This window comes from Mesoplodon densirostris, chromosome X (genome assembly GCF_025265405.1).
Source record: "Mesoplodon densirostris isolate mMesDen1 chromosome X, mMesDen1 primary haplotype, whole genome shotgun sequence".
Lineage (NCBI taxonomy): Eukaryota > Metazoa > Chordata > Mammalia > Artiodactyla > Ziphiidae > Mesoplodon > Mesoplodon densirostris.
Window position 1 is genome coordinate 75915881 of NC_082681.1, and position 26721 is coordinate 75942601.

The 26721-nt window shown below is 37.9% G+C and overlaps 1 long non-coding RNA gene across 2 annotated transcripts in view; it reads right to left on the reverse strand.

The window, feature by feature from the left end:
• Positions 1 to 26721, reverse strand: part of LOC132482484 (uncharacterized) — a 119892-nt gene that overhangs the window by 39492 nt on the left and 53679 nt on the right. For both annotated transcript variants that reach the window (XR_009530924.1, XR_009530923.1), the window contains exon 3: positions 22457 to 22512. This is a non-coding gene — a long non-coding RNA (uncharacterized LOC132482484). The remainder of the gene's footprint in view (positions 1 to 22456; positions 22513 to 26721) is intronic.

A 26721-nucleotide genomic window follows, 5' to 3' on the forward strand; every position in this document is an offset into this window, starting at 1 on the left:
CATCTAGTCTGTTGACATTTAAAGTAATTACTGATAGGTATGTACTTATTGCCATTTTATTACTTGTTTCCTTTTTGTTTTTGTAGTTCTCTGTTCTTCTTTTTGTTTCTTCCCCTATGGTTGATTTTATTTTTTTGAGCTGTTTCAGGATCACAGCAAAATTTAGGAGAGACTAGAGATTTCCCATATACAAGCTGCACCACATGCATATCCTCCCTCATTACCAATGTCCCCCAACAGAATGGCACATTTGTTACAAGTGACAAATCTACGCTGAGATATCTTAATCACTCAAATCCACAGATTACATTAGGGTTCACTCTCAGTGTTGTATATTCTATGGGTACATAGAATGTATAGTGACATATATCCATCGTTAACATATCATACAGAGCATTTTCATTGTCCTAAAAATCTTTTGTGCTGTACATGTTCATTCCACCCCACCCCAACCTCTGAGAACCACTGATCCTTTCACGTTCTCCATAGTATTCTCTTTTCTACAATGTCATATAGTTGGAATCATACATTATATAGCCTTTTCAGACTGGCTTCTTTCACTTTACAATATGCACATATGAAGGAATCATTCATGTCTTTTCATGGCTTCATATATCATTTCATTTTAGAATTAAATATTCCATTCTCTGAATGTACCACAGCTTACTTATTCCTTCACCTACTGAAAGACATCTTAATTCTTCCATATTTGGTCAATTATGAATAAAGCTGCTATAAACATCCATGTGCAGATTTTTGTGTGAACTTAAGTTTTCAACTCTTCAGGTAAATGTCAAAGTGCGTGACTGCTGGATTTTATGGTAAGAGTATGTTTACTTTTTAAGAAACTGCCAATTGTCTTCTAAAGTGGCTACAACATTTTGAATCCCCACCAGCGATGAAGGAGAGTTACTGTTGCCCCACATCCTTGCCAAAATATGGTATGGTCAGTGTTTCAGAAGTTTGCCATTCTAATAGGTGTGCAGAGGTATCACAGTGATGGTTAAATTTGCATTTGTTTTTTACATTAAGTCTTTTCATGTTTATTTTGATCTGTATATTTTCTTTGGTGAAGGGTCTATTAACATCTTTGACCCATTTATTTAAATTGGGTTGTTTTTTTTAAATTTTTTATTATTATTTAAAAATTATTTTTATTAATACAATGTTGTGTTAGTTTCAGGTGTACAGCAAAGTGAATGAGTTATACATATGCATATATCCACTCCTTTGTTTCTTATATTCTTTTCCCATATAGGCCATTACACAGTATTGAGTAGAGTTCCCTGTGCTATACAGCAGGTTCTAATTAGTTATCTATTTTATATATAGTAGTGTGTATCTCCCAATTTATCCCTGCCCCCCTTTATCCCCTGGTAACCATAAGTTTGTTTTCTACATCAGTGACTCTACTTCTGTTTTGTAAATGAGTTCATCTGTAACCTTTTTTACAGATTCCACATATAAGCAATATCATATGATACCTGTCTGTGTTTCACTTACTTCACTCAGTATGACAATCTCTAGGTCCACCCATGTTGCTGCAAATGGCACTATTTTGTACTTTTTTATGGCTGAGTAATATTCCATTGTATATATGTACCACATCTTTATCCATTCATCCATCAACAGACATCTAGGTTGCTTCCATGTCTTGGCTATTGTAAATACTGCTGCAATGAACACAGGGTGCATGTATCTTTTCAAATTATGGTTTTCTCCAGATATACGCCCAGGAGTGGGATTGCTAGATCAAATGGTAGCTCTATTTTTAGTTTTTTAAGGAACCTCCACTGTTCTCCATAGTGGCTGTACCAATTTACATCCCCATCAACAGTGCAAGAGGGTTCACTTTTCTCCACTCTCTCCAGCATTTATTGTTTGTAGATTTTTTGATGATGGCCATTCTGACTGGTGTGAGGTGATATCTCATTGTAATTTTGATAGAATTTCTCTAATAATTAGTGATGTTGAGCATCTTTTCATGTGTCTCGTGGCCATCTGTATGTCTTCTTTGGAGAAATGTCTATTTAGACCTTCTGCCCATTTATGACTGGTTTGTTTGGGTTTTTTTTTTTTTTTTGATATTGAGCTGCATGTGCTGTTAGTATATTTTGGAAATTAATCCCTTGTGGGTCGCTTCATTTGCAAATATTTTCTCCCATTCTGAGGGTTGTCTTCTCATTTTGTTTATGGTTTCCTTTGCTGTGCAAAAGCTTTCAAGTTTAATTAGGTCCCATTTATTTTTGTTTTTATTTTCATTACTCTAGGCAGTGGGTCAAAAAAGATGTTGCTGTGACTTATGTCAAAGAGTGTTCTGCTATATCTTTCTCTAAGAGTTTTATAGTATTCAGCCTTACATTTAGGTCTTTAATCAACACTAAGTTTATTTTTGTGTATGATGTTAGAGAGTGTGCTAATTTCATTCTTTTACATTTAGCTCTCCACTTTTCCCAGCACACTTACTGAAGAGGCTGTCTTTTCTCCATTGTATCTTCTTGCCTCCTTTGTCAAAGATAAAAGTGACCATATGTGCGTGGGTTTATCTCTGGGCTTTCTATCCTGTTCCATTGATCTATATTTCTGTTTTTGTGCCAGTACCATACTGGCATATATATCATATATATGCTCTTTTGTCATATATATAAATTTTCACTTGGGTCTATTTCTGGGCTACCTATTCTGTTTCATTAATCTATTTGTCTATTGGGGGCAATAATACAACACTATCTTGATTACTGTCTGTAGCTTTAAAATAAGTCTTGAAGTAGCACAGTGTGACTCTTTCAACTTTGCTCTTCTCAAATAACATGTTGGTAATGCAGGGTATTTTGTCTCTCCATATAAACTTTATAATCAGTTTGTTGATATACACAAAATAACCTGCTGGAATTTTTATTAGGACTACCTTGAAGCTATTCATCAAATTAGGAAAATCATACATCTTGAAAATGTTGAGTCTTCTTTACCCATGTACATGTATTGATACTATCTCCATTAAATCAGTTCATTTCTATTATCAGAATTTTATAGTTTTCCTCATATAGATCTTGTACATATTTTGTTAGATTTATACCAATTTCATTATGGAGAGTATGAACATAAATAGACCTGTATTTTTAACTTCAAATTCCACTTGTTTGTTGCTGGTGTCTACAGAAGTGACTGAAAAACCTTGTATCCTGAAACCTTTCTATAATTGTTTCAGTTCTGGGAAGGTATTTTTGGTTTTTGTTTTGTCAATTCATATTTTCTACAGAGACAAACATGTCATTTCCAACCAAAGTCAGTTATATTTTTTCCTATCCAAAATGTATTCCTTTAATTTCCTTTCCTTGTCTTTGCTTTAGCTAGAATCCAGTACAATGTTAAAAAGGAGTGGTGACAGGGAACATCTTTGCCTTTTATCTGATCTTGGTGTGAAAGCTGCTAGTTTCTCACCATTAGGTATCAAGCTGTAGGTTTTATGTAGATAGATCATCTTTATCAGGCTGAGGTAGTCCCCCCTGCATTCCTAGTTTATTGCAAGGTTTTTGTTTTTTTTAATCACAAATGGGTGTTGGATTTTGTCAAATGCTTTTTCTGCACCTATTGCTATGATCATGTGATTTTTCTTTTTTTTAGCCTGTTGATATAAGAGTTTACATTAATTAATTTTCTCTTCAAATATGTTCTCATGCCCTTTCTCTCTCCCTTCTCCTTCTGGGACCCCTATAATGTGAATATTGGTGCATTTAATGTTGTCCCAGAGGTCTCTTACACTGTCCTCATTTCTTTTCATGCTGCTCTCTTTATTCTGTCCTGTGGCACTGATTCCCACCACTGTCTTCCAGCTCACTTATCTGTTCTGCCTCATTTATTCTGCCATTAATTCCTTCTCGTGTGTTTTTCATTTCAGTTATTGTATTGTTCATCTCCGTTTAACAGTTTGTTCTTTAAATCTCTACCTCCAGGGAGATCATCTTGATGCTTTGTGATGACCTAGAGGAGTGGGATAGGGAGGGTGGGAGGGAGGTTCAAGAGGGAGGGGATATGGGGATATAAGTATACATATAGCTGCTTCACTTTGCTGTATAGCAGAAACTAACACAATATTGTAAAGCAATTATATTCCAATAAAGATGTAAAAAAATAATAAAGCAAATTTGAAAACAAACCAAAAATCTTCTCTTTGTTAAACATTTCTTACATCTTCTCGGTCTGTGCCTCCATTCTTTTCCCAAGATCCTGGATCATCTTTACTATTATTACTATGAATTATTTTTCAGGTACATTGCCTATCTCCACTTCACTTAGCTGTTCTTCTGGGGTTTTATCTTGTTCCTTCATCTGGACCACATTTCTCTGCCGTCTCATTTTGTCCAAACTTCTGTGGGTTTTTTTTCATTTGTTTTTATATAAATTTATTTATTTAAATTTTTATTTTTGGCTGTGTTGGGTCTTCGTTGCTGTGTGCAGGTTTTCTCTAGTTGTGGCAAGCTGGGGCTACTCTTCACTACTGTGAGCAGGCTTCTCATTGTGATGGCTTCTCTTGTTGCGGAAGCACAGGCTCTAGGCACACAGCTTCAGTGATTGTGGCACTTGGGCTCAGTAGTTTTGGCTCGTGGGCTCTAGAGTGTAGGCTCAGTACTTGTGGCACACAGGCTTAGCTGTTCTGTGGCATGTGGGATCTTCCCAGACCAGGGATCAAACCCGTGTCCCTTGCCTTGGCAGGTGATTCTTAACCACTGCACCACCAGGGAAGTCCTAACCTTCTGTGTTTGTGGTGTCCTTTCCACAGGCTGCAGGGTCATAGTTCCTCTTGCTTCTGGTGTCTGCCCCCTGGGTGGGTGAGGTTGGTCCAGGGGCTTGTGCAGTCTTCCTGGTGGAAGGGACTGGTACCTGCCATTTCAAGGGGTGGGTTTAGAGTGGCTGTGAGCTCAGTACAACTTTAGGCAGCCTGTCTGCTGATGGGTGGAGCTGTGCTCCCAGCCTGCTGGTTGACTGGCCTGAGGCATCCCAGCACTGGAGCCTGCAGGCCGTTGGGTGGGGCCAGGTCTCGGTGCCAAAATGGTGACCTCCATGAGAGCTCACACCAATCAATATTCCCTGGGGCTTCTGCCACCAATGTCCTTGCCTGCACAGTGAGCCACAGCTGACACCTGCCTCCCCAGGAGACCCTCCAAGACCCGCCAGTAGGTCTAGCCCAGGTTCCTATGGAGTCACTGCTTTGTGCTCTGTCCCAGTGCACATGAAGCCTTGTGTGCGCCCTCTAAGAGTGGAGTCTCTGTTTCCCCCACTGCTATGCAGCTCCTGCACTCATGCCCTGCTAGCCTTCAAAGCCAAATGCTCTGGGGGCTTCTCCTCCCAATGTCAGACCCTCAGGCTGGGGGAGCCTGACGTAGGGCTCAGAACTCTCACTCCTGTGGGAGAACCTGATATATTTTCCAGTTTGTGGGTTGCCCACCTGGCAGGTATGGGATTTGATTATATCATGAAAGTGCCCCTCCTACCATCTCATTGTGGATTCTCCTTTGTCTTTGGATGTAAAATATATTTTTTGATAGGTTCCAGCCTTTTTTATTGATGGCTGTTCAGCAGTTAGTCGTGATTTTGGTGTTTTTGTGAGAGGAGGTGAGCACAAGTCCTTCTACTCTGCCATCTTGTCCAGAATGGAGGGGCTGCTTTTAGTTTGGATGAGTGCTGCCTCTTTCCTCAGTGTGTGCTAGCCATTATCCCCTTGATATGGGGTGTGCAGGTCTGGTGGCCTGTGCACACTCCCAGGACAGCAGGGGCAGGGACTGGCATCTGACCATTAATTAATTTTCAAATGCTGAAACAACCTTGCATACCAATTATATATTCCATTTATTCATGATGCATAATTCTTTATACATTGTTGTATTTGATTTGCTAATATTTTGTTGAGGACTTTTATCTATGTTCATGAAAGATACTGGTCTGCAGTTTTCTTGTAATGTCTTTGCCTAATTTTCCTATTAGGGTGATGTTGGCTTCACAGAATAAGTTAGGAAGCATTTTCTCTGCCTCTAACCTCTGAAAACGACTGTAGAGTACTGGGATGATTCCTTCCTTAAATGTTTTACAGAATTTACTAGTGAACCCATCTGGACCTGGTGCTTTCTGTTTTGGAAGGTTATTAAATATTGATTCAATTTCCTTCATAGATATAGGACTAAGGAGCTTGTCTATTTTTTTTAAATGTAACTTTTCCTATACTTTTTTTTTTTTTTGGCTGCACCATGCACCTTGCAGGTTCTTAGTTCCCTGACCAGAGATTGATCCCGGGCCCCTGGCAGTGAGAGAATCAAGTCTCAACCACTGGACCACCAGGGAATTCCTGAGATTGTCTATTTTTACTGTGTAAGTTTTGGGAAAATGTGTCTTTTGAGGAATTGGTCCATTTCATTTAGATTATCAAATATGTGGGCACAGAGTTGTTTATAGTATTCCTTTATTATCATTTCAGTGTCCACAGGATCTGCAGTGATGTCCCACCTTTCATTTCTGATATGAGTAATTTGTGTCCTCTGGTTTATTTTTCTTAGTCTGTCTAGAGGCTTATAAATTTCATGGATCTTTTGAAAGAACCAACTTTTGGATTCATTTATTTTTTGTATTTCTTGTTTTCAGTTTTATTAATTTCTGCTCTACTTGTTATTTTTCTTCTTACTTTAGATTAATTTGCTTTTTTTCTAGTTTCCTAAGGTAGAAACTTAGATTGAGTTTAGTTATTTCTTGTTTTCTATAAATACATATCCAGTGCTATAAATTATTCTCTGAGCACTGCTTTCATTACATTCTACAAATTTTGGTAAGTAGAGTTTTCATTTTCATTTAATTAAAAATATTTTAGAATTTCACTTGATACTGCTTCTTTAACACATGTGTTATTTATAAGTGTTTTTAATCTCAACACATTTGAGATTTTCCAGATATATTTCTATTATTGATTTCTAATCTCATTCCATTGCACTCTGAGAGCATATATTGATTTTATTCTTTTAAATTTGTTAAGGTGTGTTTTATGGCCCAAAATGTTTTCCATTTTGCTGAATGTTCCATGTCAGCTTGAGAAGAATGTGTAATCTTAGTGTTGTTCAATGAAGTAGTCTATAGATATTTATTAGACCCAGCTGATTGATGGTGGTGTTGAGTTCAACTATGTCCTTAATGATTTTCTGCCTGCTGGATTTGTCCATTTCTGAAAGAGAGGTGTTGAAGTCTCTAACTAATAGATGGTTTCGTCTATTTCTCTTTGTAATTTGCATAGGTTTTGCCTCAAATAGTTTGATGTTCTGTTGGTAAGTGTATACACGTGAAGGACTGTTATATCTTTTTGGAAAACTGACCCCTTTATCATTATGTAATGACCTTCTTTATCCCTGACACCCTTAATTTCTTTGAAATTTGCTCCATCTGAAATTAATAGAGGTACTCCTAATCTCTTTTCACTAGTGTTAACATGATATATTTTTTCCACCCATTTACTTTTTCTTTTTTTTTTTTTTTTTTGCGGTATGCGTGGCTCTCACTGCTGTGGCCTCTCCTGCTGCAGAGCATAGGCTCCGGACACACAGGCTCAGTGGCCATGGCTCACGGGCCCAGCTGCTCCGCGGCATGTGGGATCTTCCCGGACCGGGGCACGAACCCGTGTCCCCTGCATAGGCAGGTGGACTCTCAACCACTGCACCACCAGGGAAGCCCACCCATTTACTTTTATCTGTATGTGTCTTTATAATTCATTTTTTTTAGGAAGCATATAGTTGGCTCTTGTTATCTGACCTACTCTGAACACTCCAAAATTTGTGCAATTAGAACACTGATGTTGAAAGTGATTATTGATATAGCTGGATTAACATCTACCATATTTGTTCCTGTTTTCTATTTGTTGCACTTTTTCTCTGTTCCTGTTTTTGTCTTTTAATTTTTTTGGCCTTTTGTGGTTTCAACTGAGCATTTTATATGATTCTATTTTCTCCCCTTTATTAGCATATCAGCTAATACTTCTTCTGTAACTTTTTTTTTAGTGCTTGCCACAATGCAGTATACATTTACAATTAATCCAGGTCTACTTTCAAACAACATTATATCACTTCCCGGTAGTGTGAGTACCTTTTAATAACAAAATAATCCTAATTCCTCCCTCCTGTCCCTTATATCATTGCTTTCACTAATTTCACTTATACGTAAGTATACATAAGCACAAACATATATGCATATGATATATAAAAGTACACATGATTGAATAGTGTTATTATTAACAAATTATTACCTGTTAGATCAATTAAGAATAAGAAAAAAAGTTTTTATTCACCTTCACTCATTCCTTCTTCAAGGCTCTTCGATACTTTATGTAGGTCTGAGTTTCCAATCTTTATCACTTTCCTCCTCTCTAAGCACTTCTTTTAACGTTTCCTGAAAGGTCTACTGGCAAAAAAATGGACCTTCAATTTTTGTTTGTCTGAGAAGGTCTTTATTTCTTCTTCGCTTATGAAGGATAACTTTGCAAAGTACAGAACTCTAGTTTCCAGGTTTTTTTCTCTAACCACTTAAAATATTTCACTCCATGCTTTTCTTACTATCATTTCTGAGAAGTCAGATGTGATTCTTATTTTTATTCCTCTATAAAGGTGTCCTCATTTCTTTTACAGTGTTTTTGATATTTAACATTTCTTTTGGTTCTTAGGATTTCCACCTCTCTGCTTACATTGCCCACCTGTTCCTACATGCTGTCTACGTCACCCACTAGAGTCTTTAACATAGTCCTCTTGCTTCTTTCAGGATTTTTTTTAAGCTTTAATTTTCTGTTGTTTTTAAAAATGATATTCCTAGGCATCGTTTTGGGGCCATTTATCTTGGTGTTCTCTGAGCTTCCTGGATCTGTGCTATGGTGTCTAACATTAATTTGGGGGAAATTTTCAGTCATTATTACTTCAAATATAACTTCCGTTCCTTTACTTCTTCTTCTTGTATTCCCATTACATGTATGTTACACTTTGTGGTTGTGCCACAGTTCTTCAATATTCTATTTTTTCTTCAGTCTTCTGTTCCCTTTGCTTTTGGTTTTCAAGAATTCTATTACTACATCCTTGAGCTCAGAGATTCTTTCCTCAGTCTTGTTTAGTCTACTAAGGGGCCCATCAAAGCCATTCTTCATTTCTGTTACAGTGTTTTTTATATTTATCACTTCTTTTGGTTCTTTCTTAGGATTTCCATCTCTCTACTTACACTGTCCATCTCTTCTGGAATGCTGTCTACTTCACCCATTTAGAGCCCCTAGAATATTAATCAAAGTTGTTTTAAATTCCAGGTCTGCTAATTCCAATATACCTGCCATCTCTGGTCCTGGTCCTTGGTCTGCATCTTCAAATTGGGTTTTTTGCCTTTAGGTATGCCTTGTAATTTTTTCTTCATAGCTGGACATGACATACAATGTAAAAGGAACTGCTATAACAAGGCTTTAGTAATGGGATGGTGAAGCGTGAGGGAAGGGGAAACATTCTACAGTCCTATAATTAGATTTCGATCTTTCAGTGACCGTATGTCTTTGGACTATGTAACTTCACAACAGCTTCTCAGTTTTATTCTTCTTGCCTTGGGTGAGACAGGATGGCTACAGTAAGCTGGAGTTGGGTATTTCCCTTCCCCAGGTTAAGTTAGGCTATGATAATATCCCAGCAGGTTAGGCTCTGGTTAAACAGTTTCCTCTGAGGTCAGGTCTTCTTAAGAACAGAGTACTCTGGCTTATTTCAAAATGATTCCCCTTTCTCTCCCCCTGACAGAAGTACAAGGGTATTTTTCTCCTGGAGGTAAATCTCACAATATTGTGGAGATCCCTCTATGACTGGGTCCCCAAGGAGTTTTTACCTCTCAGACTTGTCCACACTGAGGCTCCAGCAATTTAACAATTACAGTTCAGGTTTTCCTATCCTGGCACTGGTTCCTGCAGTGGTTTCTGCTCGTCTGCTACAGTAAGCCATGACTCCCTGTATTCACCTGTCTCTTCTCTGCAATCTTGTGGGCAATAGTTTGCCCTGTGTCCTCTCCTCTTTTACAGATACAAGAAGCACTGGTGATTTTTCAGTCTGTTCAGTTTTTTACTTATCTTTTGGATGGAGTGGCTCCAAGCTCCTTACATGTGGACCTAGAAACCTCACTTACTTCTTTTGAAGTCTACTAGTGATCAGTCACTGCATATCAGTTATTCAGTTTACATGCAAAAATGTAGTTATGTTGCCTCCTTGTCTTCCAGGGATAAACCCATATGACATCTTCGAAAATACATAATCAAAAAAGGAAATGGCCAAGAAAGAAAATAGAAGTGCAGTGATAAAAGTGTTAACACTGATGGGAAATTTGAATTTAATGTAAACATAGTTATAACATAATTGGCTGACCATGGAAATGTTGACAATATCATTTGAGACCTTTAGATATGAACCTGTAGTAACTTACCAGTACAAATGAGAATAGTGACTGTGCTGAAAAGGATGAAGATGTCCAATAGGGAGTGACATACCAGCAAAAATTTTTATATTAAAGAAACTTTCAGAAATATTTCATGACATTGAAAGCATGAAAGATGAAATGCTGGATGGAAATCCATATTTAGAAAGAAGAATGACAATTCAGCGAACTATAGAAAAGATGCTCACTCTTAATATACAAATTATACAAGGAGAAGAAAGTAAGCACTGTTAAATCTACTATTGATAATTTATATAATAAAATAAAACACTCTAAATGTTTCTAACATTTCATATTAAAATATAGTAAATAACTGTTAGCTTAACTAATGCTTTAAATTTCCTATACATTTGTGATTGACAGTAAGAGAATTTTTAATGTTTTGTCAAAAAACTTTTAAGGTAATGGAGCAACAGTAATTTTTCCATTAATTAATATTGCTTTCAGGTGGCAGTCATTTTTACAGTCCCACAATACTATGTAAAGCAAGACTTGCCTATATTTCATAGGATGTTTTTGGGGGGTGGGGTGCCACTGTAAATGGTACCATTAATTAAATTTTGATTTCCAAATATTCACAGCTAGTATACTGAAATGCAGGCCCTTTATTGTTTTTTCTTGCCTTATGGTATTGGCTTGAACTTCCAATACAAAATTGAATAGTCATGGTGAAATCTAACATACTTGCCTACTTCCTGTTCATAGAAGGGGAAACCATTAAGTCTTTAATGGTTGATACTGATGTTACTATCAGTGTTTAGGAGATTCAATTTATCACATTAATGAGATTGCCTTCTATTCCAAATTTGCTAAGCATTTTTTTTATTATGAATAGGTTTTAAATTATGTCAAATGCTTCTCTTTTTGTACATATTGAGATAATGTTTTCTTTTTTAGTTACATGATTGACTTCCAAATGTTGAATTACTCTTTCAGTTCTGAACCAGACCATCTTCTTTCTTTTTCTTTTTTTTTTTTTTTTTTGCGGTGTGTGGGCCTCTCACTGTTGTGGCCTCTCCCATTGCGGAGCACAGGCTCCGGACGCGCAGGCTCAGCAGCCATGGCTCACAGGCCTAGCCGCTCCGCGGCATGGGGGATCTTCCCGGACCGGGGCACGAACTCGTGTCCCCTGCATTGGCAGGCGGACTCTCAACCACTGCGCCACCAGGTAAGCCCACCAGACCATTTTCAAATACACCCAGAGCATTCTGTTCTCCTTAAAAATGGCACACTGTCAAGGGAAACTTGTTTTAGCACAGTCAAACAGACTTCGGGGAAGGGAAATCCCAACTTCTGTTCCCTACAGCCTTTGACATAGAGAAAAGAAAATACCCAACTCCAGTCCCTTTGAGCCTCTGACAGGAGAAAGGGAAGTACCCAAATCCAGCCCTTTCGAACCTTCCTGTCTCACCTCAAGTGGGAAAAACCCAAGAATCACTTGGTAAGGTCACAGACAAGGGGCACAGGCTCACTATAAGACTGAGACTTAATCACAGGAATATAAATGCTACTCCTCTCCCCACATACCTTACCAACATATTAGCAGAGCTCCTCTTCCACTTTTCAGAGTTCTCCTTGGGTTCCCTCTTAAGTTATTTCCAGGGATTACAGTGTACTTAAGAGTGGAGGAACATGGAATGTACTATGTCACACTTTCTGAAACAGGAGTCCTGGTGCCTGTTTTTATAAATAAAGTTTTACTGGAAAACAGTCACACTCATCCATTTATTAAATGTCTAAGGTGACTTTTGTGCTACAATGGCAGAGTTAAGTAGTGTGAAAGAACAGGATTTGAAAAGCATAAAACACCTTCGATTTGGTCCTTAAACTTTCTGACCCCTGTGTTAGAGGGCATTATGGTAAAGCTCCAAATACAATAGCAACAAAAAGGATAAAATATTATGAATAAGCAGGTCAAAAACTGTTTAAAATATATATGAAGGTAACTATAAAATACACATTAAAAATTCAAAAAGAGCCTTATATAAATAAAAAGACATCCCTTGTTTTTGAATTAGGATGTCCCAAGATCTTCAAGACATCATTTGTAAGTTTATAAATTTTATAAACATAATTTTATAAATTTAATAAAATCCTCCCCCCCAAATCCCCCCAAATCCCCCAAAATTAGTTTTACAGAGCTACACAAATCGATCCTGAAGTTCAACTGGAAAAATAAACCCACATAAATTTCTAGGAAAACACTGAAGAAAAAAAAGAGCTCCATGAGTGAACTAACCTGACAAATTATTATAATATACTATAAAGCCTGTATAATCAGGAGTGTGGTACTAGCCCCTGAAGAGAGAGGTCAATGGAAAGGAACAGAAAAGTCCAGAAAACTATATGTAAAAGCTTACTACATCACAGTCCATTTGCAGTTAATAATGTACTGCTTCACAATATCTTGCAATGTTATAAGCTCATAGTCCCCTGTTCTTTATTTTACTTTTTTATATATAATACATATACGTATGTTATAGACCTAATATAATGATGTTACAATTTTAATTTTCAATAAGGTATTTGCTTTATAAAGCTATGAAGAGAGAAAAGGCAAAAAAAAAAAACAAAAAAAAACTTTGCATTTACCCAGATATTTACCAGTTCTAATGCCCTTCATCTTTTTCTGAGGATCCAAGTTTTCAAGAAGTTTCATTTACTTCTGTCTTAAGTACTTTTTATCTTGTGGTGTAACATAGATCCATTTGTAACAAATACTCTTAGTTTTCTTTTATTGAAAATGCCTTTATTCCATCTTCATTTTTGAGTATTTTCACTGGATATACATTAAGGGTTGACAGGTTTGTTTCTTTTTTTTTTTTTCTTTTTTGCTCACGACTTTAAAGGTGCTGTTCCATGCAGTTTGGCTGAAATGGTTTCTGACGAGAAGTCAAAAAGTAATATGATCATTATGCCCATGTATATGTCATTTTTCTGTTGCTAAACTTACACTTTTTGTTTGGCTTCAGACACTTTAATTATGATGTGCCTAAGGTGGCCTTCTTTGCCTTTATCATGCTTCATATTTAGCATTTTCTGTCTGCAAATTTTTACATTTAATGGAGTTTGAGAATTTTTCATTTAAAAAATGTTTTTCCCCATTTCTCTCTTTCATCTCTTCTGATATCACAATTAAACATATGTTTGACTGATGTGATCTAACAGGTTTCTGTGGCTCTGTTCAGTTTTTCTCATTCTTTTTTTTACTCTTTTCCTCACCTAAGATAATTTTTATTGATCTGGCTCCAAGCTCACTTACTCTTTCTTCTGTCACGTCTATACACATACCAAAGTTAAATCCCCTCAATGAACTCTGCACTTCAGAAATTACATTGTTCCTTTCCAGCATTTCCACTTATTTCCTTTTCATGAGTCCCCTGTGGAGAGTTCCCATTTTTCTGATGAGATTTTCATGCATTTAAAATATGTTGTTTCAACGTGTGGACACTGCGGGGGGAAGGAGGGCTGGGATGAACTGGGAGACTGGGATTGACATACATATGCTGCTGGGTATGAAACAGATAACTAGTAAGGACCTGCTGTATAGCACAGGGAAATCTACTTGGTGCCCTGTAGCAACCTGGATGAGAGGGAAATCCAAAAGGGAGGGGATATGTGTATACATATGGCTGGTTCACTTCGCTGTGCATCGGGAGCTAGCACAACATTGTAAAACAACTATACACCAAAAAAATAAATAAATATAAAAAAGAAAATATGTTGTTTCACTTCATTGAGAATAAAACTGCCCACTTTAAAATTCTCAAATGCTAGTTTACAATTTTGGTTTACCTTAGAGTTGGAATTTTCTTTTCTCTAGAGAATGTGTTACACTTTTCTGGTTCTTCATAAGAATGAACATTGTAATTCATAGGAAGACCACTATAAAAATAATGTACAAAACATAAGCTAAATAGTAAACAGGAAAACTAAAATGGAATTCTAAAACAATTCAACTGCTCCCAGAAAAGCAAGAAAGGAGGAACAAAGAAACCAATAATGGAGAAAACAAATAGAAAGCCAAAAAATAAAATGGCAGACCCCAGCAGAGACACGGCAATAATTCCAATAAATGTTAATGGAATAAATGCTCCACTTAAAAGGCAGAGACTGTTAAAAATGGATTTAAAAACTAACATAAACTAAATATGAAATACAGAGGTGAACTTTGAAATGGGTGGAAAAACAGTATGAGAAGGAAACGATAAGCGTAAGTTCACTAAAATAGTTGTATTAATAGTAGATAAAACATTTAAAAACAAAACTTATTACTGGAAATCAAGAAGGACTCAGACTAAAAAAAGTACTGATTCGGGGCTTCCCTGGTGGTGCAGTGGTTGAGAGTCTGCCTACCGATGCAGGGGACACAGGTTAGTGCCCCGGTCCGGGAAGATACCACATGCTGCGGAGCAGCTGGGCCCGTGAGCCATGGCCGCTGAGCCTGCACGTCCGGAGCCTGTGCTCCGCAACGGGAGAGGCCACAACAGTGAGAGGCCCGCATACCGCAAAAAAAAAAAAAAGTACTGATTCAACAATACACAACAATCATAAACGTATCTGCACTCAGTAACAGAATACATGAGCTACATCAAAATACATGAACTAAAGACTGACAAATAAAAGGTAATTCCACACTCATAGTTGCTAATTTTAAACCTCTGTCAGCAATTCACAGACCTAAAAAAAAATTCAGGAATGCATACATGCATAAAAGACATGAACAACATTATCAATCACCTAGATTCAATTGATACTGTTAGATAATACAACAAAAATGACATAACGCACATTATTTTCAATTGTACAAGGTAGGTTTACCAAGAGGGACAATATTCTGGACCATAATAGAGTACAAGTATAAATAAAAACATTAAGATTGTAAAGAATATGTTCTTTAACCACAACAGAATTAAACACAAACCATAAGGTAACTAGGAAACCCCCAAATATTTAGAAATTAAACGTTCCTTTAAATGAACATTGACTCAGTCAAAAAATTACAAGAAAGATCAGATGACATTTTGTACTGAATAATAATGAAAATATGTATTAAATCTGTGAGATGCAGCTAAATAGAGAAATTTATGACTTTAAATGTCTATGTTAGAAAAGAAGGAAGGTCTTGGGACTTCTCTGGTGGTGCAGTGGTTAAGAATCTGCCTGCCATATACCCTGAGAAAACCATAATTCAAAAAGAGCCATGTACCACAATGTTCATTGCAGCTCTATTTACAATAGCCAGGACATGGAAGCAACCTAAGTGTCCATCATCTGATGAATGGATAAAGAAGATGTGGCACATATATACAATGGAATATTACTCAGCCATAAAAAGAAACAAAATTGAGTTATTTGTAGTGAGGTGGATGGACCTAGAGTCTGTCATACAGAGTGAAGTAAGTCAGAAAGAGAAAAACAAATACCATATACTAACACATATATATGGAATCTAAAAAACAAAAACAAAAAATGGTCATGAAGAACCTAGGGGCAAGATGGGAATAAAGACGCAGACCTACTAGAAAATGGACTTGAGGATGCGGTGAGGGGGGAAGGGTAAGCTGTGACAAAGTGAGAGAGCGGCACACACATATATACACTACCAAACGTAAAACAGATAGCTAGTGGGAAGCAGCCCCATAGCACAGGAAGATCAGCTCCGTGCTTTGTGACCACCTAGAGGGGTGGGATAGGAAGGGTGGGAGGGAGGGAGACGCAAGAGGGAAGAGATATGGGGATATATGTATATGTATAACTGATTCACTTTGTTATAAAGCAGAAACTAACACCCCACTGTAAAGCAATTATACTCCAATAAAGATGTTAAAAAAAAAAAAAAAAGAATCTGCCTGCCAATGCAGGGGACATGGGTTTGATCCCTCATCTGGGAAGATATCCCACATGCTGCAGAGCAACTAAGCCGTTGCACCACAACTACTGAGCCTGTGCTCTAGAGCCCACGAGCCACCACCACTGAGCCCGCGCACCAAACTGCTGAAACCCGTATTCCCTAGAGCCCATGTGCAGCAACTACTGAGCCCACGTGTGGCAACTACTGAAGCCTGCGCACCTAGAGCCTGTGCTCTGCAACAAGAGAAGCCAGCGTACTGCAACGAAGAGTAACTCCCACTCGCTGCAACTAGAGAAAGCCCACGTGCAACAATGAAGACCCAACACAGCCAAAAAAAAAAAAAAAGAAGGAAAGTCTCAAATCAATGATCTAAGCCGGAGGGGGGGGGGTTCACTGATTTACAGCCCCCAGGCCTGTGTTGTCTTTGTAAATAATGTTTTATCAGAACACAGCCACATCCATTCACTTAAATTATCTATGGCTGACTTCTGCCACAATGGCAGCACTGAGCAATTGTGAGAGGCCATACAGTCCATAAAGCTAAAAGACTATGCTGCCCTTGAACAAAAACTTTGCCTACACCTGACCTAAACTTCTACCTTATGAAAGCAGGAAAGGAAGACAAGTTAAACTCAAAGCAAGCCAAAGGAAATTATAAAGGTAAGAGCAGAAAGCATTGAAATAAAAAACTGAAAAATAGAGAAAACAAAAAACAAAAAATCTCAAAACTGATAAATTAGACAGATTGATAAAGAAAGGAATAAAACTAATTTCTAATATCAGGAATTAAATAAGGAACATCACTACAGATGCTTCATACATTCAAAAAATAAAAAAGGAATATTATGAACTGATATGGAGTAGGTTCCAAAAAGTAGTATTAAAAGGAAAACTCAAAATACAATACATTAAGGAACAAATATATCATGCTACCTATCGTGTGAGAAGGGAAAATAAGAAAACATATATCTGTGTCAGCAGAATAAACCAGAAAACAATGAACTTAGTCATCCATAAGGGATGGGGAGGCAAATGAGGTAGAACGGATACAGGAGAGAATGACACTTCTCTGAGTGTAACCTTTTGTACACTTTTTAACTTATTAAAGCACATTACTACTCTAAATATTCAAAAAATAAAACTATATCAGTAAGAACGTGATGGAAGGAAAACTAAAACTAAACAAATGAACATAGTCACATTTTGAGTTTACACCATAACCATATGGAGAAGAAAAGGAATCAAATAGGATGGGAAAAAGAGAAAGAGGAAGGGGCAGGGAAATAGGCAAGGAAAGGGTAAGAATGGAAGGAAGGGACGGAGGGAAGAAGAAAGGATGCATTCAAGTATCTTATAAACACAGTATCTGACAGTATACCCTCAGTCTTGGGGGATGGGGGGGTGGGTGTCAGGGGGCGAGGAGCAGAAGTGAAAATAAACCCTTAACTATTTTTAGTGGGTTTGTTTATTGGCTTTTCGGTGAAGCAATTTTAAAAATACTTTAGATACACTGTAAGACTGCACAATTGTGTAAATATTTTTGATGTTGCTGGGAGCCAGTTTTCTCACTGTGCATAGAAGGAAGAGATAATTATAGAATGGGGAAAATCAAGAAAGAACACTATAGGGATGGATTAGAACTGAAGGTACAGTATGAACCCACACAGAAATAAAATAAGTATATGTTTAGTGTATATGTATCTGTGTATCTGTGTATATATATGTATGTACTTCCTAGCTCTGTAGGAAGGGCTAACAAGAAAAGAGCTCAGGAGCAATGAGCAGCCAAGCACCGAGATCTTGGTTTGTAAATACTATTCCTCCACTAAAAGGAACCAAGGCTCCTAGAAGAAAGAGACAATTGCATGATAAGGCAGGATAGGTATGAGTCTTATGACAAAAGTAAGGAAATGTTCGAATACATGTTGGGGACATGTTACAAGCATATAAGAAACAGTTTTAAGGGGCTCCCATGGGCCATATCTAGAACATTTTGAGCAAAAAAATATTTAAGAAACAAAATGAATTATTAACCATTGAAAAAAGCTAAGAATTTCAATCCCTCATAATAATAAATAAATCAGAGAGAAGGTAAGTCTTGTGCTTATAGTATTATGCTGAGGCTTGACTGGTAAATCTGGAGGAAGTACTAGAGTTGCAAAACGTTCACAGTAAAGAATGGGCAAGGATAAAGGCTAAGTCCAGGGGGATATTTTGATAGGGTGCAAGATATTTTCATGATCTCAGAATATCTCACTACACTGTGATGGAATCATCAACAATGTGAATATTCTGGTTGCCATGCTGTACTACAGTTTTACAAGGCTGTGGAAATGCTGCAAATTAAAGAAGGCTACAAAGACATGACAACTAAGTATAATATATTTTTTTGGTATAAAAACCATAACATAAAATTTATTATTTCAGCCATTTAAAAATGTACAATTCAGTGGCATTAAGTACATTCACATTTTTGTGCAACCATCACCACCGTCCATCTCATCATCCCAAACTGAAACACTGCACCAATTAAACAATGATTCTTATTCTCCCTCACCAGCACCCCACCCCTAGACCACTAAGCTACCTTCTGTTATCTATAAATCTGACTATTCTAGGTACCGCATATAAGTAGAATCATACAGTATTTGCCATTTTGTGGCTGGCTTGTTTCACTTAGCATAATATTTTCAAGGTTTATCCATGTTGTAGTATGTATCAGAATTTCATTCCTTTTTAAGACTAATATTCCATAGTATGTATAAATGATATGTTGTTTATCCATTCACCTGTTGATGAATTTTTAGGTTGTTTCAACCTTTTGGCTATTGTGAATAATGCTGCTATAAATATTGGTGGGCAAATAACCTGTCTCTGCTTTCACTTATTCTGAAAATATATCTAGAAGTGAAATTGCTGGATCATATGGCAATTCTGCTTAATTTTTTAAGGAACTGCCATACAGTTTTCTACAGTAGCTGTACCATTTCACATTCCCAACAGAAATGTCCTCTTTTGCATTATACCCCCATGTTTGTTTCCTGTTTTCGAGATTCCACGTTGCTCTCTTATAATTAACTGCCTTGTTTTGGTGTGACACAGCCTCCATTTGCTTTCTGAGAAAGGGTGTGTAAGAGATACAATTTTTTTGAACTTGTGTGTTTGAAAATGAACTGTTTTGCTCTCACACTTGATTATTTGGTTGAGTATAACATTCTAGGTTAAAAATATTTTCAAATCGTTTACTCCATTGTCCTTCAGCTTCCAGCGTTTTTACTGGCAAGTTCAAAGATATATTTATTCTTGTCCTTTTCATGCAACATGGTTCCCCCCCGCACCCCCCGTGCAAGTTATTACGATCTTCTTTTGACTCCCATTGTTCTGAAGTGTCACAATTATGTCCCTTGCTGTTGGTCTTTCTTTTCCACTATGCTGGGCACTTAGTGTGCTGATACAGCTTGAAAATGCACATCTGACATTTCTGAGAAAATTTTTTGAATTATTTTAGTATTTTCCTTTCCTCCATGTTCTCTGCTCTCTCTCCTTTATTTGGACGTTAGATATCCTCTTCTAATCCACTAATTTTCTTAACTTTTCTCTCTTATTTTCATAGCTTTGTCTTTTTGTTCTACTATCTGGGACATTTCCTTGGTTTATCTTTCAATCCACTTATGGACTTTTTCATTTACGTTATCATGTTTTTAATTTCTAAGAGCTCATTTTGGTCCTCTAAATATTCATTTACATGGCTTTTTTTTGGGTTTTTTTTGGCTGAGTTGGGTCCTTGTTGCTGCGCGTGGGCTTTCTCTAGTTGCAGGGAGTGGGGGCTACTCTTCGTTGCAGTGCATGGGCTTCTCATTGTGGTGGCTTCGCTTGTTGCGGAGCAAGGGCCCTAGAGTGCGTGGGCTTCAGTAGTTGCGGCACACAGGCTTAGTTGCTCTGCGGCATGTGGGATCTTCCCAGACCAGGTATCAAACCTTTGTCCCCTGCATGGGAAGGTGGATTCTTAACCACTGTGCCACCTGGGAAGTCCTGGCATTTTATCGTTTCATGGATGCAAAGTTTTCTCTCATCTCTCTAAAGGAATTTATTATAATTAAAACATTTTCTTCTGTTCTCTGCATTGTTTGTTTGTCTTTAATTGCTTGCTGTTGGTTTGTTCATTTTGGTCTCTGCCCTTCTGCTTAAAGATTTTCTTCAAATGTGGAGTGATCCATGGTTCTCTGTTCATATCTAAGAGACTGGAATGAAAAGCTGATTGGAAGTTTTAGGTATATAGGTGGGGCTTGTTAATCTTTGTTCTTTGTGGTAGAATGACATGGTTGGGTCATTTCAATGGAGATTCCCAACTGTAAATACTGGTCTGATTTCTTCAGTTTGTCAGTTTACCCTGAGAGAACTTCAGCATTCTCTTGGCTGTCAGCAAAGTCTACGCTTTCTTCATGGCACTACCTTGTATAGTTAAGCGCTAAAACAAAGTTTTTGGTCTGACTGTTTTAAGAGTTCAGGCAAGGTAGGGATCAACGAGTGGCAGCAACGTTGGGGGAATCTTAATAAATGATGTGTGACGTGGGATAAGCCCCTCCTAGGAAAATAAACTGGCACATCTAAGTATAATATTTATCTCTAGGCTGGATCCAGGACTACATGGGGTAAAAATGCTCTAAAGAACATTGTTATGAAATATGAAGGATAGTTTAGACAAATGAGGTAGACAAATGTATTATGGTTATTAAAAAAAACCAAAAACAACCCTATTCTTAGAAAGTATCCACTGAAGTATTTAGGGGTAAAGGGCCAAATGTTCTAGAAAAAAAAACTATTTATACAGAGTGGAGAGGGAGGAGCACAAAAGATAAAACTAGTAGTGGAAAATGTAAACAATAGGCAAATCCTGATACGAGAATACGTGTGTTCCTTATATTATTTTGATAAGTTTCCATAAGTTTAAAAATATTTTCGAATGAAAAATTTTTAAAAAAGGAATGACATCCATAACATTTTTTAAAAACTACTGTAAATTTTTATCCAGAATATTAAAAACAATACTGTCACAAATCAATTAACAAAATTAAAAGACAAAACAACCCAATAGATAACAATAAATGACATGAAAAGAAACTTAAGAAAAGGAAACCAGAATCATTAATAAGCCTATGAAAAGATCTTCAACATCACCAATTATTAGTGAAATGCAAATTAAAGCACAAGATATAATTTCATATCCATCATGTTGGCAAATTTTTTAAAGAAATAATAACAAAAGTGCTGAAAAGCATAAGCAGGGGGGAAAAGGGGTAAGGAGAGGAAAGAAAATGTTACTAAGAAACCAATATTCTCATACTCTTTGGTGAGAGCATAAATTGGAACAATCACTCTGGACAGTAACACATATTTCACTTTACATACACATAATTTCACTTTAATAAAAACACTAAAGAAATTTTCATATGTGCATAGGAAGTCCTCTAAAGATTTTACCGCAGCTTTGTTTTTTGTTGGTTTTTTTTTTTGCGGTACGCAGGCCTCTCACTGTTGTGGCCTCTCCCGTTGTGGAGCACAGACTCCAGACGCGCAGTCTCAGCGGCTGTGGCTCACAGGCCCAGCCACTCCGCGGCATGTGGGATCTTCCCAGACCAGAGCACGAACCCATGTCCCCTGCATCAGCAGGCGGACTCTCAACCACTGTGCCACCAGGGAAGCCCTGCAGCTTTGTATTTAATAGTAAATAACTGGAAACAACCTAAACATCCATCAATAGGCTAACAGATCCATTGTATTTTCACCAAGTGGAATATGGTACAGTAATTGAAATGAATTGGCTAGATTAATATATTTATCAATATAGATAAATCCCAGGGTAAGATATTAAATATATTTAACAACTAGTTTGGTACCAACCAGAAAAGACATTGTAAATAACTACTATGGCTATACCACTCCATAGTGGCTGAATATCCTGAATATCACTCAAAAATAATGAGTGAAAAAACCAAAGTTGTAGAATACATAAAATATGATAGAATTTTAATAAAGTTTAATAGCATGGAAAAACCATTACTGTATAACTAAGCAGTAAAAGTATTTAAAAAAACACATGGTAAGGATATACGACTTCAGAATAGGACTTACTTGTGGTGTGTGATGAAGAGGGGGCTTCAACTGTACTGTTTAAGGTTGTGAAAAATCTGAAACAAATATGATAACATTTAAGATCTGTTAAAGCAGGGTAGTAGTAACAAGCACTCAGTTTCTCATTCCCAATATATTCCATTTGAAATATTTCATTTAAAAAATTTAGATGACTTACTTTCAGGAGAACCAGAGGATAGAAAAGATACTCTACTCTTAAAGGGCACACCCCAAATCTCACACACTCTGAGACCCTGGGAAGAAGCAGTAATTTGAAAGGAGCCTGGATCAGACCCTCCTGCTGATCTTGGAGAGGCTCTATGAGACGCAGGAGGCAACTGGAGCTCACCCTGAGGACATAGATGCTGGCAGCAGCCATTTTGGGGAGCTCATTCTATCAGGAGGATACTGGTGCTGGAAAACACCATTTTGGAATCTTCCCTCTAGCTTATTAGGGATGGAACTGGCCCCGCCCACCAGCCTGTCGGCATCAGTTCTGGGATGCTTTAGGTCAAGCAGCTACTCACATGGGAACACAGACCCACCCACCAGCAGACCAGCTGCCTTAGGACCCCTTGAGCACCAGCCACCCTCAGACACGGGCTACCACCAGTGCACCAGCACTAGCCCAGGGACCTCTGAGGGCCTACAGCCAGCCATTAAGACCCAGCCCACCTACCAGTGGGCAGACACCAACTCTGGGACCCCCAGGGCCCTGCAGCCAGAGACATCAGGACCTGGCTCTGCCTACCAGCAGGCTGGCATTAGCCCCAGGACACCCTGGGCCCTGGCTGCACATACCAGTGGGTGGGCACCAACCCCATTAGCCCCTTGACCCTTGTGGTGCCCACCAGTGGGCAGACACCAGTGCTAGGACCACCACAGCCCCATGGCCTACCAGTGTCAGGACCCACCACACCTACCAGGAGGCTGTTATCAACCCAGGGACCCCCTAGGTCCCAGCCCCATCCACCAGAGGGGCTGACATCAGCTCCAGGATTCCCCAGCGCCCTGCAGTCAAAAACCCCGGGACCCAGCTCTGCCCACCAATGGACTGGCACTAGTCCCAGGATTCCTGGGACCCAGCCCCACCCACCAGCAGGCCAACACCAGCTCTGAGACACTGTGGACGCCTCAGTCAGCTGCCCTAGGATCCAGCCTGCTCACCAGCTGGCTGACACCAGGTTTGGGACACCCTGGTCTCTTCAACAGATGAATGGATAAAGAAGATGTGGGATACACACACACACACACACACACACACACACACACACACACACAATGGAATATTACTTAGCCATAAAAAAAGAATGAAATCTTGACCTAGAGGGTATTATGCTAAGTGAAATCTAAAAACCAAAACAAATGAACAAACATAGTACAGAAACATAAATACAGAGAACAGATGGTTGCCAGGGGGGAGGGAGTGAGAGGAGAGAAATAGGTGAGGGGGATTAAGAGTTGCACGATAAATGAGTCACTGCTATAAAGTGTACAGTGTGGGAAATATAGCCAATAAGTATGTAATATCTTTGAATGGTGATAGATGGTAACTAGATTTATCATGAAGATCATTTTGAAATATACAGAAATATCAAATCAGTATGTTGTACAACAGGAACTAACATAGTACTGTGGGTCAATTATACTTCAAAAACAAAGTAACTCATAGAAAAAGGCATCAGATTTGTGGTTACGAGAGATGGGGTGGGGAGGTGGGGTTTGGATGAAGACAGTCAAAAGTTACAAACTTCTAGTTATAAGATAAATATGTAATAGGGATGTAATGTACAACATGATAAATTAACAGTGATGTATGTTATAGATGGAAGTTGTTAAGAGAGTAAATCCTAAGAGTCCTCATCACAAGAAAAAAATTTTTTTCTATTTCTTTAATTTCGCATCTATATGAGATATGGATATTCACTAAACTTATTGTGGTAATCATTTAATGATGCATGTTAAGTCTAATCATTATGTTGTGTGCCTTAAACTTATACAGTGCTATATGTCCATTATATCTCAATAAAACTAAAATAAAAATGTACAAAAAAATAAAATTAAAAAGAAAAAAATAAGGGCTTCCCTGGTGGCGCAGTGGTTGAGAGTCTGCCTGCCAATGCAGGGGACACGGGTTCGAGCCCTGGTCTGGGAGGATCCCACATGCCGCGGAGCAACTGGCCCCGTGAGCCACAATTACTGAGCCTGCGCGTCTGGAGCCTGTGCTCCGCAACAAGAGAGGCCGCGATAGTGAGAGGCCCGTGCACCGCGATGAGGAGTGGCCCCCGCTTGCCACAACTAGAGAAAGCCCTCGCACAGAAACGAAGACCCAACACAGCCAAAAGTAAATAAATTAATTTTAAAAAAAAAGAAAAAAATAAGTAGATTAAAAACATAGTTACCAACAATTTCATTAACCTAGGATTAAATCACAAAGTGGCTGCTAAGGAGTGGTGAACTGACTGGAAAGGGGCACAAGGAAACTTTCACAGGTGATGGAAGTGGAAGGGTTACAATGCTTTAGGGATGCAAAATTTGCCACCCCAAAATGTTTCTCTTTGGCATGAGGATTAATTTAGGCTGATTATTTTTAAATAACAGAAGACTCTGGAAGACTTTCATTATACTTACCCTGAAACTACCTAAAGAATTTAGATCAAGGGCCTGTTCCTGGAATAGAGCTATCACCAAAGATATCTGCAAATAATATGAACTAGCTGTGGTGGGAGGAAACTTAGCAGGGCCTAGAGATCAAGAGTCCACTCTGTGTCAGGTTGTCTCTGCATTTATATACCAGACGTTTGCTTTTCCATCTCCATGTGAATTGCCTTCCTTCCCTTTGAAGTCCCAAACCACTACCCCCAACACCCTCTTTTGTCTTTAGCTAAAGATGGTATTTAAGGTGAAGGCTTCAGCCATTCTGGCGAGTTACTTAACATTCCTGGGTCTGCCCCATGTATACATTTTATTAAACTTTTGTTTGATTTTTCTTCTGTTAATCTCCTGTAAATCATGTCAATCTAATTACTAGACCAGCCAGAGGTCTAGTAAGGATAGAGGAAAATTTCTTCCTTCCCGACAACGATTTTAATATATGTGAACTATACCTCAAAGTTTTAAAACGGGATTATATGAGCTTTTATTTTAAATAGTTCAATTTTATTTTACTTGTTTTAAAGAGGAGAGAAAGAAAAATGACAGTGAAGGACTTGCTGAATTGCACATGCTATTTCACAAGAAATATAACTTACAAAATGACACCCTAATGTTTTTTTGGATAAAAAATCATTAGCATGTAAAACATTATATATATTCTTACCACATGTTAATTTTAACGTATTGACACCATACAATGAAGAATGAGAATAAAAGGATGAGTATAATTACTTCTACAACTCACAAAATGACAAATTTCTGTGGCTGGTGTATTTCTACTTTCAGGGCTTATAACACATTTTGTTGTGTAACCTTAACTCCCTCAGTTTTTCCTCTAGTTCAACATTTACCATGGATTCAATGTTTACCGCCAGCCCTTTTATAACAGTTAATTGTATTCCTGTCATTGACAAAAAATTAATCAACAGTCAATCTACTGAAAGAAAAGGAAAATTTTATTCAAGCCAAATTAAGGATTATAACCGAGGAACAGCCTCTCAGAAAGCTCTGAGAACTGTTCCACCCATTAGAGGTCAAAGCAGTTTTTTTGAGACAGAAAGCTGTACATTAAATGCCATAGACAGATTGCACAATTCAGATCTGCAAGTACAAAGTGGTGGGTCATTGTGACTCCTTACAAGATTAAGAAGGAATGCTATCTTTTAAGGAATTGCCTTGTTGGTGCTAGGAGAAGGTTGCTCTTTATGTTTGAGCAGATATTTCTGCTGGCGGGGAGGATTGGTCGATGCATAATGCAAATACACAATGCACAATAGAGGGGAGACAGGAGGCCAAAGGGCAGAGAAAAAGCTTTAGTTTTAAATTTTCCTTGACTTGCCTTATATGAATTTTTATATTTTTATTTACTTCGTGGTTGACTATATTTCACTGTTAAATACCTTTTTCAAGAAACGTTCATGAATGCTAATTCCATGAGTAATTTTATATTTGATTATTTCTGCCTGTCTCCTTAATACTTGAAAGACAACCTCTCTCTTTGAGTGATATGGTAACAAGTTTGGTGACAACTTTTTAGATGAATTCCAGTCACTATGGTGAACTTAAGAATGCTATGGGAAACCTCCCCCCACCCAACTCAAAGTAGAAAT